This window comes from Rhagoletis zephyria, unplaced genomic scaffold (genome assembly GCF_001687245.7).
Source record: "Rhagoletis zephyria isolate East Lansing unplaced genomic scaffold, Rhagoletis_zephyria_1.1 Rzeph_scaffold_08410, whole genome shotgun sequence".
In the NCBI taxonomy this organism is placed as follows: Eukaryota; Metazoa; Arthropoda; class Insecta; order Diptera; family Tephritidae; genus Rhagoletis; species Rhagoletis zephyria.
In genome coordinates this window covers 14,609-21,002 of record NW_016165490.1, presented here as the reverse complement: position 1 = coordinate 21,002, position 6,394 = coordinate 14,609, and the positions used below count along the sequence as shown (strand labels likewise).

The 6,394-nt window shown below is 37.6% G+C and overlaps 1 pseudogene; it reads right to left on the bottom strand.

The window, feature by feature from the left end:
- Nucleotides 1-4,091: 4,091 nt before the first annotated feature.
- Nucleotides 4,092-5,054, bottom strand: LOC108375032 (mitochondrial 2-oxoglutarate/malate carrier protein pseudogene; annotated as a pseudogene).
- Nucleotides 5,055-6,394: the final 1,340 nt, after the last annotated feature.

The window sequence follows — 6,394 nt, the reverse complement described above, 5'->3', positions numbered from 1 at the left end:
AGGAGGAGGAGTTGCCAACGCATGCGAAGAAATCGCGCCGGTGCATGGGAAGTGTACAACGGAAGTGTCGGAGAATGGGAGTTTTCTGCTGCCACGCGCCATGCTGAAGTATCAAAGGTAGGTCATTGCTACCACCAGTTCGGTGTGTCAATTGGTGTGTGCGGTGCTTGAAATAAATTTTGTATTTAACGGGTTTATTCATTAATTTCCACACATGGAACAGGTTTACTGCCGTTACATTTAGAGTTTCGTTATGTGTGTGGTTTTAAGATACAGTGACCGTTCAAGTGGGTCATTTGTTTGACAAATACAGCTGTTTGTAGTGATGTGCTGAATTGTCGGTACCCAATACTTCCTTTTCGGTACCCGATACCGATTCTTTACATTAAACCTTCGCCATTGTATGAATTTCAAGTTTAGAAAAAACTTTCATTACTAATAAAACAATTGAACTTATCGCAACAGAGAAATACTATTTTATCAGTTTTAACATTAGTCGATCCTAGGCTCAAGAAAAATGCTTTGACGGATGGGGGCAGATTCTGTAACCAGTTACAAGCGACAAGCCTCGGATCGATATCGCACTTGTTGACGTAAAAATATTTCATATCATATGTCAATAAAACCTATACCGATTGGAAAATTGTCGCTAACTGGTTACAGAATCTTCCCCCAGGCCTACAAAAATTATATCGTTTGATTCAGCTGGAACAAAAATGCTTCAAATTAAGAGTTTCTCTGCATTATGGCCTCGAACTGGCATACAAATATACATCTTTCATTTGAATCAGTATCGGGTTTTGATAGGCGTGTCTCCCTGAACCATTTTTTTTTTCATATTTTTGGCTTATGTGCGCTTTTATTCGAAACCTAAATGTTTCGGTACCGAGTATCGAGGGTATTGGATACTTTTGAAATCGGTACCGAATATCAATCAATACTTAAAAGCATTGACTCAGCACATCACTAGCTGTTTGCCTTGTTGTCATTTAAGTGATATCTAAATTTGATATCTATAGAAATTTCTGGTATTTTATTTAGTCAGAAGTTGGGTGTAGAACTTCTGCTAAAGTATTCCTATTATTTTATACTGAGATACTGCGTCTTGTTCTCGTTCACGTAGACGCGGTTGCCGTGTTCGACAGCGTCTCTTATCTTTCATTACTATTTGCTTGAAAAAAATTTCCACACAACCTGGCCGTGAAATCCGCTGCCAAATAAAAATTATATTAACTAAAAGAACTTTCGCGAATAGAATCAAAGAAAACCGGCAAACTCTAGACATGCATATGCCATGAATTTATAATTAAAACAAGTACTTACTTGCGCACAAACACAGCCATACCTTTTTTTAGCTACCGCCAAACACATTTTCCCGCATTTGATTTTATACACTCAAATTCAGTTGTGAATTAATTAATAATTATTTTATGCTTAATGCCAAAAAAGGCAAGAAATCATAAAGCGATTGCCCGCCCGACACGGCCAATCAAAAGTGTTAACTCAATTTGCATTAATCCGCTTAAGTGCAGCAACGCAGCCAACTTTTAAAGTAGCACCCCGACGCTGCTGCGTTAACAATTCTACAACCACACCGTCATTCCAGAAGCCATAAAAGTCCGTATACATACTTCATAGAATTCGTAAGCAACAGCTGCTCCTTTTCGCGCACAACGGTAACCTTCTCGACGTACAGCTTGACAAATATATATTGAAGCACATGCATACATACATACATACATAGGTATGTAGCGACAAGCTGGTGCCGTGCGCGAATGGGTACGTACAGAAAATACAGNCAGCAACGCAGCCAACTTTTAAAGTAGCACCCCGACGCTGCTGCGTTAACAATTCTACAACCACACCGTCATTCCAGAAGCCATAAAAGTCCGTATACATACTTCATAGAATTCGTAAGCAACAGCTGCTCCTTTTCGCGCACAACGGTAACCTTCTCGACGTACAGCTTGACAAATATATATTGAAGCACATGCATACATACATACATACATAGGTATGTAGCGACAAGCTGGTGCCGTGCGCGAATGGGTACGTACAGAAAATACAGCTACTGGGGAGTGAATTGAATTTGTTTTATTTGGCATGCAAAAAAAAAACTTATTTTTGTTTCCCTCTTTATTCTCAAATTTTTTGGTTTTCTGGGAAGTTACGTAATGTAAAGTTTATGCCAAAATATTGCGAACAAAAACTAAAACTTTGGGGGAAAGTCAAATAAAAACTAACTGCTGTCTTATACAAAATTTTAAAGGCAATTTTGAAAAATAAGGCAGTGTCAAAATCTCCACAGTGTATCAGCGACAGAACATAACAGTTATTGATGCAAATTGTCATTGAAAAATTTACTATGAAGGAAATATTCTATAACTAAGTGATACATAGCAATCGATTTCTGATTTTTTTTACTGAGAATCAAATATAAAAATAAATGTTTATTTTTAGTTTTTATGCGAAATTAAAAAAAATATATTTTTTATGATTTTTCTTTTATAAATCCAAAAAAACAATAACTTAATTTTTTTTCTAAATAATCAGCAAATAACTCTTATTTTTGATTTTTACATTATATGTCTTAGATAAGAGTCATCGCAGACTTTTACTTATGAAAGTCATCAATAAAAATCAGTCAGTGACTTACTTTTTATATTTTACTTTTTATAAATTTTTTATTTTTAAATCCGTACGTATAAAAGTCACTATCAGTTTTCGCAGTTAAGAAGGTGTAGGAGAACAAACACAGTTTAATACGCCTTATATATAAAAATGACTATTATAAGTATGATTTAAAAAATAAAAGTCAGTGACTGATTTATATTTATGACTTTTATAAATACAAGTCTTCAATATCTGTTATCTAAGACATTTTATTAAAGAATTAAAAATAACTTTTATTTGCAGATTATTTAAATAGAAATAAAAAATAATTGTTATTTTGGATTTATATAATAAAAATCGGAAATAACTGTTATTTAAGGAGCAATTAAATAAAAGTTAAAAAATAACTGTTTAGCAAAAGTTGTAACTGTTACGGTCCCTGTCTTGTATGAATTCGCCTTGGTCAAAATCTTTCTTCTCGTTCTTATTACTTCACTTGCTTTTCAGACTGCAGCAATTTTAAAATAATAATTCTCCATCTTTATGTTTATCTTTATGTCTGTTATCTTTATCTAAATATTTATATTTGCATTCACCTGAACCTTTGCTTTTACTTTTATCGGTATCTTTGTATTCATTTTTATCTTTACGTTCATCTTTATCTTTATGTTCGTCTTTATTTTTATATTAGTCTTCATCGTTATCTTTCAACGTTACCTTCAACTTTATCTTTATCGTTACCTTTATTTTTATTTTTGTCTTCATCTTTGTCTTTACTTTTATCTCAATCTTTACCTTTATCTTTATATCTGTCTTCATCTATGTAAATATATCTTTACTTTTACGATTAGCTTACCTTACCTTTTATCTTTGCCTTCATATTTTTCTTTACCTCCGTCTTGTTGTATATTTATCTTCAGGTATACCTTTATATTTATCTATGTGTTCTTCGCTACCTTAACCTGTATCGTTACCTTTATCTTTATCTTTGCATTTGTCTTCATCTTTGCCTTTTTATCTATCTTTATCTTTATCTCTATATGCATTTGTAAAATTGCCTTTATCATCTTTATTTTTACCTTCGTCTCTACCTTCATCTCTACCTTTAACTTTCATCTTCATCTGTTTTTTCACCTTTTATTCTTTCTACATCTTTATCTTTACATTTATCTTTTTTGTCATCTTTACTCTATCTTTGTCTTTGTTTAATCTTTACCTTTGTCTCTCTCTCTCGCTTTCTTTTTATTTCCCCTCACCAACGGCATTGATCTTTCAACGCAACCGTACCTTTCTCTCCACGAATTCCCCAGGCTCTGCATGCTTTTTTCATATTCTTTCCCAAGGAAAAAGTACATACATATTTTTCCCATGGAATGTTTTATATTTACCAGCTAAACGCAGCCCGAAATAATTGACTTATTTACATACCAACACTCACATACACATACACCATAACACCAGAGCAGCATCAGCCCACTTCATATTTTCGATTTATATTCCTCACCCAAGACATACTTAAAGTAAGCCGTATTTAGTTGTTCTAAAAGTATGAAAACAACAACAGTTCCTGGTGCCACACGCAAAACGTACGGTATGTAGCCACGCCACAACGATAGGACACCTTCCTTCTTGCTTATCTGAATAATCACATCGAAGAGGCCACTATACTCCGGCTTCCCATCAATCACTTTCATATTCTGTATGCGCGTCTTTCCTATGTCCACCGGTAGTGAAGCAGTCGCAGTCAGTACACCAGAACCTATGCTTGCTATCAAATGCAGACCGAGTCCATGGCGCACATGCAGCTTGGACTGCGCCAATTCCCTGAACTGCGAGTAGGATGCCAATTGCGCCACATTCACTACAATGGCACGACCCACTGTCGGCACAGCGCCACGCCAAAGCGTCAGCACGCCTTCCTCCTTAACGATGCGCGTCAACGCGTTGACAGTACTTGTGTAGTTACGACGTTCTGCTGGCGGCAAACGTGCATCGGTCATCATGCGTACCAAGCCCACGTCGGCCGGTGTGCCTACATAGGCGCCCATAGCACCGGAAACAAAGGCTATGAGTACGTGCATGGCCAATGGTGGCTGAATCTGGTAAGCATTGCGGTAATATTCGGAGGCGGTTGTATAAATGCCAATGCGTGTGGTTGAGTAGATCGCTTGACGCAGTAAGGAAGCACTTAATCCTTTGTACAAGCCGCGGAAGCCATCATTTTTAACGGCTGTCTTCAGTACTTTCAGTGGTGTGGGTGGCTTGCTGCCGTCGCTGGCGGCTATTTGCATGCGTGTCTTTGCCAAATCCATGGGGTGCACCACGGCGGCAGCCCCCATCGAAGAAAGTCCCGCGAATATGAATTTGAGGTGAGTCGGTATTTTGGCTTCGTCTTTCTTTTCATCCAACGGTTTTTGTTGCTTTCGCTGCTGTTGTGCCATTGTTCTGTGGATTTTTTTGGGAAGCGTTATGTCAAGGTATATATAACTTGTATATATTCTTGTCTCCTAATGTTACACTCGAAAATTGCTCCATTTTTTATTTATTTTAATTTTCGATCACGATTGACATTTACAAACGATCAGGCTTGAAGTACAAACATGCTAGTGTTGTTAAATTTTTTATTCAGCTGCAGGTAGCCGTATTTTTTTTTTTTTTTGGGCATTTTTCGAAACTAAAAATTTAAATAAAGAATGTGTGCCCTTTTCCACCACTGTTTTGTGCGATTAAATCTTTTAGTCGTTTCCAGCCTACGAGACCGGATGGCACTATTCCTACACAGCTGCAGTAAAGACTCTCGCACAGGTCGCATGCTCCGCCACAAAACTGTCGTAGTTGAGTGGATCAGCGCCTTTGTTCAGCGTAGAGTGAGTAGAGGTACTCCACAGGGCTGTGTTCTCTCACCCTTTCTTTTCCTCCGGTTTTTCCTTCAACCAAGCGTATGAGCACTCGGAAATCTTTACAAATTTCGACCTCGTACCGTAAGAAGCAAAACGGCGCGAAACCGAAACTGGTTCTGAACCGATCTGCCACTATATGGTGTATTGAGAGAGTGGCCACCTCTCCATTAGTGGTCAATAAATAACTTGGAAGAAAAATCTAAACTGGAGGTTAAAGCTTGAAGAGGTATGTTCTGTCAGAAACTATCCGTAAATCGCACGTACAGACAGCCATATTTCTGGAGAGCTTTTCACGTACTCTGATAGCCAGGCGGCAATCAGCGCTCTAGGTGCACTTATGGTGCCATCAAAACTGATCGAAGAATGCCGGACTTCTCTTTCGATCGCCTCCGATTACCTCCGAATCAAGTCGTTTTTACCTTCAGGGCACTGCGATGCTTCAGGCAAACGAATGGCTGATGAATTGCATAGGTAGAGTTCATTTGATGACTTTTCAACCACCGGGCAGGGCATGGAAGTTCATTGTCAAACTGTGGAGTATTCCTGGACAGCTGGGACTATAGCCGGTGCGATTAACGTCAAAACAAGCTAATTTTCGACTAGCTGGAAAGCACTGTCTGCTGGAAAATAAATTCAAAAACTATGATTTCTATACATTTTTGTACGAGCTATCCGATGGTGCTACGTGTTTTCCAAAAGCTTCCCCATTTTTGTGGTGAAAATTAAACGAATATTTAGTTGTAATTTTTTACACTGATGGTCATTTTTAATATCTTTATGTTTCCAATTGGGGAAAAAACACCCCTGCTTATCGTGTGAAAGTACAGGGTGAAGGTTTCGATCGAACTTAGGCTTCTTTAGTTCTTTTGAGTTAATTTTTA